Source organism: Triticum dicoccoides, chromosome 5B (assembly GCF_002162155.2).
Source record: "Triticum dicoccoides isolate Atlit2015 ecotype Zavitan chromosome 5B, WEW_v2.0, whole genome shotgun sequence".
NCBI classification, from domain to species: Eukaryota; Viridiplantae; Streptophyta; class Magnoliopsida; order Poales; family Poaceae; genus Triticum; species Triticum dicoccoides.
Window position 1 is genome coordinate 722,537,241 of NC_041389.1, and position 9,395 is coordinate 722,546,635.

Consider the following 9,395-nt stretch of genomic DNA (forward strand, 5'->3'; position numbering starts at 1 on the left):
GGCGCCGGGGAGCGGGGCGCCGGATCGGGCGACGCGGGGGCGGGCTCCATGGCGGCGGCGGCGGCGGCGGCGGGGGGAGGGAGGGGGGAGAGGAGTTGGTGATCCCAGGGATGGGGAGGGGGGGAGGGGCTCTGGGCTCTGGCGATGATGCCACCGATTAGGGCTTCCTCTCAATGACACCCGGACCCCACCCCGCGCCCTTCTTTAGCCATGGGCCGAGCCGAGCAGGCTAGGGGTTTGCTTGGGGTTCATCAGGCTTTTCTCATGGATGGATTCCCTTCCTTCTGGTTTCTTTCTTCCCCCTCAAGAATTTCCACCCATCTTTTTCTCCTCTTTGATTTGATTCATGATGGGTGAGTGGCTCATGTCGATCCTTTCTTTTGAGATTTGAGAGGACCATATAAAGATACTCAGAAAATTATCTATCTGACCAGTATGAGCCTCTGCATGCACTCAAGGATCCTAATCATGTCGTTTCATGGCAGACGTCGAAGGGCGATGTACTTACAAACGAGTTTTTCTGGCGCGAGCATTTTGAAATCCTTGTCTGTTTATGACGCTAGAAGCCGCGCGTGGCGGGATTAGCTGCGGGCACTTCGTCTGTAGAGATGACGTGGGTGCATCATTAGGGTTATCACGCGAGTCACACACTAGTAGCTCGCGTTTATAAAGAAGGCATATTAAACACTTTCTACGCGCTATACCTTGCCCGGCGGTCTGAATTTTTGGATTGTCTTTATTATGCCTGGCAGCGGGCTCTATGCTCTATGTCAACTTTGACCGTCATTTCGCTTTTCCATGATCATGTCCTAGTTTTATTTGGTTACCTGGTCTTGATTGGCCTACCACAAAAGATATTTCATGTTGCGGGTACTCATTTTTCATTAATTAGAAGAGCTTAGGTAATGGTAGTTGGGTCCTACCTTCATACGTTGTTCCATTTTTTAGCTCCGGCGGCAGAGCCCATTTATTGGATCTTTGTGTTGGATTATTCTTAATTAATTTTCCATATAAAAGAAGAGCAAGAATATTCTGTTGTGCTTTATTATATTCGTGGAAGGAAGGAAAGTCGTCTTCTTTATAGATCCGTGAAGTAGTCATATAATGTCATGTCAGTATGCACATCTACATCATATAGATCGGTGAAGCCCATCCTCCAAGTCTCCTCCCTCCCCTATGCCTATATATGGAGGAGGGGTGCACCCCCTCTTTGGCACGCAATTCTCTATGCAAGGGCTCCCCCTCCCCTCTCGTTCTCCACAGAACGAGTTCATGACGCCGTAAGGCTGCTCTACCTCTAGTTTTGCGGCAACACTAAGTTCTGAATGGTGAAGTGTTGTCGCATCACTGACTTTGTATGCGTGCAACCCGCTAGAGAGATAATGCTTTCGATCTCCGTTTGAGGGAGAAAAATTCTAGCATTCGGAAGTTGTAAATCCTATCTGCAGGAATCTGCAGCAACGCTTCTTTGCTGCAAACTTCGAGTTGGTAATGATCGAATCTAATCTCAGATATATCTTCATGGTGATCCTGGAAACTTGTTATTAGGGCTGATTTTTTTTCCACTATGTTTCCCAACAACAACATGGCCTACTATATTGTGCACTCATTCGCACTTATTCGGAGCTAGATGTGCACTTATTCGCGGACGGAGGGAGTATAGAAAGGATGTTGAGCAGTCATTTGTGGTTATACCAACTCGCCTTGCCAGGTCCTCCGCAATTATGGCAACAAAAGATTTTGTGGTGCATCATGACCGTGTGTGTGATCTTGCTTAATATGATCATAGAGGACGAGCGGAAACAACCGCCAGACTAGCATTGTCAGAATGATGGGAGCAAGATTTATATACCACCTATTCAGCCACATATCAAGTATGGGGCGGGTCATGAACAACTTCATGATGAGCATTTGTGGTCACTTCATGGTCAATAAACTTGCTCGTATTATTTTTGTTCTGTTTCACATTATTTGGACCATTTGTTATGTTTGAATCTGAAATTTGCATCGATTTTCATAATTTTTTGATTTGAAATCACTATCACGTATGCGTGTCTAATATAACATTATTTGGGTGGTATTTCAATGCATGTGTCATTTGTATGCTTGTTTAACGGGAAATAGAGAAAAAATAGATTTTAGGGGAAGATGTTTTATGAGAAATGAATAAAAAAATGTCGCCAAGACAACTTCCCCTAAATTATACAGGTTTTTGTTTTTAAACTTTACAGGGGAAATTATTACGGGAGCTGTTGGAGATATTTCTTTTTTTGAGAACAAGGTGTTGGAGATGCTTAAGACAGAAAATGTTTTTTTAGAAACGACGGAAAATGATTTTTTTTAGGGGGTGACAGAAAATGAATAAGATCGAGAGGCGGGTTACTTAGTCTAAACCTCTCGCCGAAGAAAAGGTTTAGTGTTGTTGTTAAAACTAGTTAAAACTTGCACACATATTCCACCTTAATTATGTGCAAAAATCTGTCCCATTGCATCTTCACCAAATTGATTACTGTCAGAAAACACTTGTAGGGAGTAGTTTGTCGGAGCAGCTGCAATGCATAATCCGATAAGTGAAAAACAAGGCTAAGAATGGGGGAGCTAGCAGCAGACATGTACACCCAAGATGACACCGTGGACATCAAGGGCAAACCGGCCCTCAACAACACCGCCAACTAGCAGTTTGACATCCTCTGATGCAGCCCGTACATTATCAAGTCCAGGCAACGGTATCCGGTCAGCAACAGTTGCAAATGCCAGCATTAAGCGTGGATGGCTAGATCTGTGCGCTGAATGGCATGGTGGATGTTGGACGGCAAGGTTCACCGCCGGCGTCGGAGCAGTCGGTAGGTGAGATGGACCCTAAAGCTCCTAGGTAGATGCGAAGGTATGTCGATTTTCAGTGCTACAGAATCTGGAAGTAGTGGCTGAAATCTGAGCTGATGACTATAGATCTAATTTTTTTTTTTATGTGAGGATTCTCAATGTGTCACTCCTAGCAGTTGATGAATAAACATTTTATCAAGTATTTCCATCTTCGAAATTCAGTCATTTCGTAAGCAGTCTGAATATTGATACATGCAGCAAAAGTGGCTTTGTAAACTGTGAGTGTGGTACACAAAGCTAAAAGCAATACGAAGTATGTGAATTATGAAAGGTGTGACATTCTGAGTACTTGCAGGCCCTCAATGTTTAATTCTGTGGTGAAAAAATGAAGAATAAGTTAAGTGTATCATGTTGCCAACACAAGCATCTGCTGAACTCGTCATATGTCCTCTGATGCTTTACCCCCGGCTGAAATCTGAACTGATGAGCGTAGATAGTATTTTATTGATGTGAGGGTTCTCAATGTATCCCTCCTAGAAATTGATGAACTGCTAATTTTCTAGAACAGATTTGTATATTTAGATAGTACTGCTATTTTTTCTAGAAGTACTTCCATCTTCGGAGTGCAGTCATTTTGTAGGCAGTCTGAATATTAATATACGCAGCAAAGTGGTTTTGCGTAGTGGTTCACTTCAGAGATTGTTTGATCAGGACCAAGGGTTTGTTTGACGAGCACTGCTATAGGGACGACAAGCTGCTGCCCGATCTTCGCACGATGCGTTGAATCAACCATTGAATTGCATTGTTTTGCTAATCACCGCCGTTCAAATTAGGCATCGTGCATGAATCGTCTGTGAACCATCGTGTGCAGAGCATTTCCGTTGTTTGACCAGGGATGCAGGGGATAAGTAGCGAAGGCGAATGCTGTTGGATGTAATAAATGGGCCCTGACGCCGTTGGAACAAAATCTCTAGTTTAATGGCCCATGTTGTGAGCACAGTTCAGAGCAGGCGTATCCTTAACCGATGGCGTTGCTTTTATTGCTTGTCGGATGTGGGCCATCGGCTCTGAAAACTGACGAGATACATCAATTATACAATAGCGTATACGGGCTAGGTTGGCGATCTGGGAGCGAACAGAGGGGTGAGATAACGAGCACATATGTGCTCGAGTGCAGAATAGCACTTTAGTTTAGGTCGAGCTGCCGATGAAAAACCAAACCAGAAAAATGAGTTAGGAAATCAAAAAGGGGAAAACTTACAAAAATGAAATGAAAATAACAGAAAAACAACAACGCAAAAAGAGAAGTAAAAAATGATTAAAAAAACCAAGAATTTTTTTGAAAGGAAATGCTGCTGTATCTGACACCTTGCTGCAATCTTGTAGCTATGCTGACTGTTACGAAGATTCAGGCAATGCTGACTTGTCTAGTCCCTTCCCCATTCTTATAGGCTGAAAATGCCATTATTTAATTAAAATAGCTATGAATTCTTTTCCACAAACATTCAGGTATATCTAATGTACTTCCTCTGTCCGGAAATACTCGTCGGATGAATGGATGTATCTAGATGTATTTTAGTTCTAGATACATTCATTTTTATGCATTTCTTCGACAAGTATTTCCGGACGGAGGGAGTACTTTATTTGGCAGGGAAATCGTATGAACTCGTCAGCTTTGTTGCTCAACAGCCAGATGCTACTGTCTTCATTCCATCAGGATCTGAAATGAAAGCTGGTACTTGAAATGTCAACTTAGTACTTCAATTGCACAGAATTTTGCAAAACTGCTATTATTTTTCAATTTGTTGAAGCATTCTGACCGTCTTGGTTTAGTATTTCCAAGTCATATTGATGCACAATCAATGGGTTGATAAGCTCTAATTAAATTCGCATTATGTAGGAACACCTACTAATGTTTTGCTTGTTTGCCAAAATTTTAATTCACTGGATACTAGTTAGTGATAGTTTGTAGCACCACGTTTGATTTCAGAAAATGTGCATCTTAGTCTTCAAGGGAAATGACAAATAAAAGAAGAAACAGTACATGACACTTCGTCACTGAAAGTTTATCTCCAAATGTGCAACTGTTATGAGTTATGGTACATGCTTATTGCTCTGTCTTGAAGCAATGAAGGGAACCAATCTGAACGCGGCAAAGAGGGTATGCCATGAAAGTAAATATTTAGAGTTTAACTGTCATACAAGGAGTCGGATCATGGGTGTGCCAACTGATAAAAAATAATATCTTCTAGAGATAAAGCTTGCATTGTTGGGAGTTTCAGGAGAATCAGTGTTATGTAAATATAAGTAACAAGTCTAAAAATATATTCTCCATTTAACTGTTGGCGTGTGTAACCTGCACTAGTTGTATTCTGTTTTTATTTTTAACACAAGCATGCAAACATTGCGGGGAAAGAAAACAAACTATGTTATGCTTATTTCACGTTGGTTTCTTTAACAAAAAACTAAAAGTAATATAGTGGCTGTGTTGTTTCCCAGTTTGTTATGAGCCCAAGCAGCCTATTGCCTCTAATTTATGTCATGTGCTCTCTGTATGCAAATTGGCCTTTGACTACAAACATATACTCCCTCTGTTCTCAAATATAAGTCTTTTTAGAGATTTCAACAAGTGACTACATACGGAGCAAAATGAATAGATCTACATTCTAAAATATGTCTACATACATCCTTGTGTTATAGTCCATTTGAAATGTCTAAAAAAGACTTATATTTAAGAACGGAGGGAGTAGATAAATAAATACCAGTGGGGAAGATTTCACGCAAAGTTTACTTGGTGCGTTACCCTGAACCTGAAGAATTGGAGAAAGAGAAACCAAGTTTTGGGAGTCTTCTTACCCCTGGCAGTAGGAGATCTGCAGGTATTTCCTTTTGAAGATGGTTGTTCTTCACTCTTCAGCTGTCAATACGTCAGGCAGAGAGTTACAAATTGCTGAATGAGGTAGTACATGAAGAAGGCTTAATCCATGAATGCAATTTAATTTACCTCGGTTTAATAACTAAGCCAGACATTACTACAAAAGTGGCCTTAAAATGCACTGATTGTGTTAAAGTTTCTGTTATATGCAAGACGTGAACTTCATCTGTACTAGAACAGAATGCTGTCAGGCAATATCTATCTTTCATCTCTGATGAAATGCTGCCCGCCTACCAGTATGTTAACATGCATGTTGTTTGACCATGCGTCCAGTTCCTCTCGTCCTCCTCCCGAGTCGTCCCCGTGCGGCGGCTGGAAGGCCCCCAGATCCCGTCGCCCCCGACTCCCCCTCTCGTCCTGCTCCTCCCTCGCCGCCGCCCGGGGCGCGGCCAGGCAAAGCCTTGCCGTCGCCGGCTACGGCGGGGACTAGGTGCCCTCCCGCTCGTGAGGAGCTAGCGCGGGCCGGCGCCCCCAGGCTGGAGCGTGGCATGCGGCCCGACGTCACGGCGGGGGCTGGCGGCGCTCCGGCGATCCCATACCCTATGGCAGGCGGCTTCAAGATTTGGGGCGCCATGGTCGCCAGGGACGGCGACAGCGTGACCAGATCAGCGGCGGCACGGCCGATCTGGGCCCAGGCGTGAGCTTGGTCTCCGAGTCACGGTCGGCGCGATGGCGAGTGTGACACGTCGGCAGCTGGACGGATTTGCGGGATTCTATCCTTGTCTGGTCCTTGACAACTCGGGCAACTCCGGGGGGAACCCTAAATCTTCATGGGATCGAGCGATGGCGGTGCTTTTGCGTCGTAGTCCTTCTTCAGGGCATTGTTTGAAGTTTGCTACGGTTGAAGGGACCAGCGAGGCCGGCGGCGTACGCCCGGTGGTGCAACTACCGATGAAAATCGCGCCGACTACGGTCATGGCGGACGATGGCGGCGTCTTTGATATCGTTTCCTTGTCGAGGCATCGTCGTTGCAGTTGGCATCATCAGGCTCGGGGTGCTCCGGGGGAAACCCTAGATCTGGGTCTCCCGGACCGGACGATGATGGCGTTCTTAGTATCGCTTTCCCTCATGGGGGCATCATTTGGAGCAAGTGTTGGTTGGAGGTGACAAGAGGAGGAGCGGTGCTTCATCATACATATTGATGGTGTCGGATCTCGATGGCATGGTACCCTGGAGATTAGGCGCCTGATGTGCGATAATGGACTCGTGCAGGAGGTCGACGTTGTCTGGCGTCGTGGTGGCGTTGGCGTCAGCTAGACCGGGCAAGGTTCATGCAGCAGTACAACTCTGAAAGATGGATTGGTGGCAGGTGGCTGCGGCGGCCTTATACCCGACAGGCGTCCTGGTTGAGGAATACGCCGGACTGGTGGGTGCCCATGCCGCTGCAGGCGTCCTGGTTGGGACCTCAAGTCTTAGATGTTAGGTTTGGCTGCGAGGTCTGTTTGATATTAGGCCCAGACTATCAGCGCCTCTTCATCAATTGGATAGGAGTAGCGACAAATGTTGTTTAGACAATGGCTTCAGTCTTATTGTTGTATGAATTTGTAAGATCTTGTGTTAATAATTAATAAAATGGTTGTATGCATCGCCCGGATGCAAATGTCGGGGTCTTCCTCCTTTTCTAAAAAAAGTATACATATTGGCGTTAACCGTGACCGTGACTCATGGGTGCGGCATATGATTTTCCAGATTCTTTTCGAAAGACCATGTCTCGGTTGAGTAGCTTATCGCAGAACCGTAGCAGCCAGGATCGAGAGTGGAGTTTTTGCACCCGAGTTCAAATGAGCCCAGGTGAATAGTAAATTCGAAAAACATTTTAAAAATGTTCAAAAAAATCTGAATTTTTTTAGGAAAAACTTTAACAAATGTTCAAAGAGCTTGCAAAATTTCAGAACGAACTCACATTCGTGGTAGCCATGGCAAAAAAAAAACAAAATCAATACTCTGAAAATGCTACTTTTGAAAGCATTTTGAAGTACTAATTTTTTTTTTTGCCACGACCTCCACAAATGTGATTTCGAGCTGAATTTTTGCAAACCCTTAGAACATTTGTTAAAGTTTACCCTAAAAAAATCAGATTTTTTTGAACATTTTAAAAATGTTTTTCGAATTTACTGTTCACCTGGGTGCAGAATGGACTTTTCGGCACGGATCAGCATTGTCTCTGGGGGTAAGAGACGCCCAACCACAACCACAGGCAAAGGAGGAGGGGCGAAAGCAGCTTGGGCCACTCAAACGTGTCGGCCAAGTCCTCCGGGGCTCGTGGGACAGGAAGCAACACAACCTTGCTTTTTGAAGGACGTTTTCGTATGGGGTATTGTGTTTTATTCTCAAACACATCCCATTAATATTAAAAGTATTTTTACAATATGATCTTCACCATCGCGCCGGTGTCAAACCGGCCCGACAACATCACTCCACTGCGGCCGACCTGCGGTAGTCACGTCGTCGCTCTGTTGAGCCGAGCTCAACTTCTTCGGATCATCATCTCGGCCAGCCGAACAATAGTTCGGCATCGCGAAGGATAAATCGTCACCAACATCGCCGCCCCGCGGATTACACGGAGCGGGCACACCGGCATCGCCGCACGGTCACTTCATCAAGCCAGCATTGATCACGTCACAAGTTACGACTTGCATCGGCATGGCCGAACTGTTGCTTCATCGAGCCGATGTCCATCACCTCGGCTGACACATCTCCCCACCGACCTGCTCCGTCTCCTCGCCTGGACTGGGGGCTTCGTCATCCTTTCATCAACTTACCTCAGAGACTCTGGCGTCACCAAGCGACCAGCTTCATCACATTAGCTGGACCACGGGCTTTGCCTCGGCGAGCCAACCTTTGCCAGCATCGTCATGCCTTCGCTTCATCACCCATCAGGCAATGGTTGTGCGGATCGAGTCCCAATTTTGGGAGTCGCTTTTCTTCGGAATGTTACAACAAACAAACCAGGTGCTATTAATCCTAACAATTTTTGTTTGTTGGGTTTATTTTTCTTAAGGAATTATTACTCTGGTTGGTTCCATCATCTGTACACAGGTCTATCAAATGACGGCCACATTAAAAATGGTCGCGTGGTGGTTCGGTCAGTTTCCGTACATAGTTCGGCAAACGCCGTATCCGGAGCCCGGACTGCCCTGCAAATTCAGGCTTTTGTCACGCCTTCATTGCGTCACGCTGACGCCCTGCATCGACATTGGCTCCAGCGCCAGGCTACATCTCTTTAAATAAATTATTTTTTGCGTAAAGCAAATAAGCAAGGACTATATATACATATATTATTATTTCCTGGACCGCACTGTTTTATGTGTGCAGGTAATCAATTTTGACTGCGTTACGTGGTCACTACTCCGGTGCGCCGAACTCCTTGGTCGGACACCTCAGGCCTGGAGGCTAGGACCTCGGCCATGCCGAGTACTGCAAACCTTGTCGGATCTGTCGCAGATCAATGGGCGTCTTCGTCCCGCCACAAGCCCGAATCGCATCATCAACACCGAGCACATTAACCAGCTAAGTTACTTTCATGTTAAAAAACTTTCAGTTTTAAATTTTGTTCGGTTCGAACAAGCATTATACTTTTTGGCATAAAATTGTTTATGACAAAGTTCCTTGTCAAAACTTTATTTGTGACGCACAT

At 45.0% G+C, this 9,395-nt stretch overlaps 1 pseudogene; it reads left to right on the forward strand.

Annotated features, from left to right (window-relative positions):
• Positions 1-2,589: 2,589 nt before the first annotated feature.
• Positions 2,590-9,077, forward strand: LOC119310754 (annotated as a pseudogene).
• Positions 9,078-9,395: the final 318 nt, after the last annotated feature.